This window comes from Nannospalax galili, unplaced genomic scaffold (genome assembly GCF_000622305.1).
Source record: "Nannospalax galili isolate Female #2095 unplaced genomic scaffold, S.galili_v1.0 scaffold72, whole genome shotgun sequence".
NCBI classification, from domain to species: Eukaryota; Metazoa; Chordata; class Mammalia; order Rodentia; family Spalacidae; genus Nannospalax; species Nannospalax galili.
Window position 1 is genome coordinate 748,360 of NW_008336933.1, and position 2,614 is coordinate 750,973.

Genomic DNA, 2,614 nt, shown 5'->3' on the forward strand with positions numbered 1-2,614 from the left:
TTATACTGAGTTCAATATTGTATAACTGTATTAATTCAATGTATAACTGAGAACCTAAAAATTGTATAGCCATTTTTGAAAGAGATGTATCTTTGCTCTGGAAATTGTTATTGAGTATGCGAAAGCTGTAATGAAATGCTTCTTCTAAAAAAAATCTACAAAAAAAACCAAACAAAAAAACCAGAAAACAACAACAACAACAACAACAACAAAAACCTAGTGGAATGAAATTAGTCAGAAAACTCCCTGCTAAAAACTAGCTAGAACCTTTTTGGAATCTGGTTTCCTTAGCTGGAAAACTCAGGGGTAAAATTGCTTCCCTTCCTTGGACAGGGCCTGACTGAATCAAATCTTTTTTATCTACCTGACATGTGACACTTATCCATTGCTGGAGGACATGCTCTGCCTCTGGCGTTTACGATGACAGAGGCTGGGGCGGCTGGAAGGCACCCAGTTATCTGCTTGCTCACTTATTTCTGTAGCCAGACTGATTGAGATGCAGTGTATTCATAAAACTGTCTCTGTTGATGGAGTGGAAGAAGCAAAAATGACCAGTCTCAGGGAACAAGAAAAATAAACCCAAGCTATGAGTGTCATAGAGCCTTAAAACCCAAGAGGGTCATATTCCCAACACGACAGCTCCAGCTTATGATTTCAGACAAAGAAATGAAAATGTGAGATTATTTCTGCCATCAGTTCTCTTGACAGGACTGTGGGCTGTGAATGGGACTCAGTGGGGGCTCAATAAATCCAGGTTGAATATCCCTAACTCAAAAATCAGAAAGCTTTCCAAATCTGAAATATTCGAGCACTGACAAAACACTGCAAGTGGAAAATTCTACACCTGACCTTATGTGATGGGTCAAAGTCAAAACACATGTGCATTGGATATATTGTATACAGTGACCTTTGAGCCATGTGTATAAGGTGTATATTTAACATAAATGGATTCTGTGTTTAGATTTGGGCTATGTTCCCAAAATGGCTCACTCCATATATGCAAATACTCTAAAACTAAAAGTTAGAATCCATTATAGGAGACTATGTCGAGTTGCTGATGTCTGAGCAATGCTCACCAATGATGGGAGCACTTGGTACCTAATGAACACAGATGTTGGAAGACTTTCCTAATCAGTTGTCACCTGATTTCAGCATGATGGATGCTCTGATCTCTTTGCAAAGATACAGGCTTTCTACCCGAAGACATAGAGGCTTATTAGGATGTACTTAGAACTGAAATCAGAGTGCTGCATCAGAGTCCCCCTTTTCCTGAAGGAGGATGCTCACAAGAACGTTATCAATTCCTTCATCACACCAGCCTACCCCAGAGGCATCAATGTAGCCTGGAGTTTTGCTTTGGTCAGAGGGAAAATGTGCTGATTGGCATATGGTAACTATAGCAAGCATCAGACGTTTGTAAAAATATGTCCAGAGACCTTCCAGCATCCTGAAATTAAGGGCTATGATAACAGAAACCAGTGTCAGCAGAAGGCTGTTTTGAATCCCTTTCTACAAGGAAACACTTCTGTTTCCAAATTTACTCCTCCTAAGACCATCTTGGGAGGATGAAGATGCCTTATTGAGGTGTTGGGGAATGGATGAGGACCACTCACCCGTTAAGACACTCAGCCCTTGTTGCATACAGGACATGCATGCAATTCAATTAGATTCTTTTTAGAACTAGTACAAATTACTCACAGCTAGGTGACTGCTCTCCAAGGATTACCATGGAAACAAACAAAATCCCACCAAAAAAAACCTGTTTACAGGTAATTATTTTGCTGGACATTACAAATTATCTATATAAAAACATACCATAATGCTTATTTTTGTAACAATGAATGAATGCTGTTGTTGTCAGGGAGAGTGTGGTTGGGGAGTGCATGCAACTGGTCAGCGGGCCGTGAACTCTGAGTCTTCTGCAGGACAGGAAACATTCATAGGTCTAGAGGTCCAGAAGAGGAGAGCAACAAGGGAAATCCCACTGTACCCGTTGGTGGGCTGGGGTGGAGGGATGGGCTGTGTGAGAAACAGATGGGAACTGAGAGGGAATATGATGAAAATCACAAAGTCGTCAGGGTGAGTGTAAACATACTCATTTCCTAGAGCACTAGATGAGGGACGCAGCAATGGGGGTAGAGATTTAGAGCATACAGAAGAAAATACTACACAGAGCACATATGGACCTACCATGCGGAAGAAGATTCGTGGTGAAGGGGTAAATTAGTTCAAGCTAGATCCAGAAAAGAATTGTATGGATGCTGCTTGTATTTATCCTGGACTAATCACCTATCTATCATCTATCTATCTATCAATCTATCTATATATCATCTATCTATCTATCTATCTATCTCTATCTATCTATCTAGTAATCCAAAAGAAGTAATGGCTTTAATAAGCACTGCTCCTCTGGCATTTGCCTTTAAGCATAGCTAGAGCTGGCAGCATTGCCCAATTCCCCATGGCGTCTATCTGTCTGTCTGTCTGTCTATCAATCTATCTATCATCTATCTTCTATCATCTATCTATCCATCCATCCATCTATCTATCTATCCATCCATCCATCCATCTATCTATCTATCTATCTATCTATCTATGTATATATCTTTGTATC

At 40.2% G+C, this 2,614-nt stretch overlaps 1 protein-coding gene across 10 annotated transcripts in view; it reads right to left on the minus strand.

The window, feature by feature from the left end:
• Phactr1 (phosphatase and actin regulator 1) overlaps nt 1-2,614 on the minus strand; it is a 580,961-nt gene that overhangs the window by 109,940 nt on the left and 468,407 nt on the right. The window lies entirely within an intron of this gene.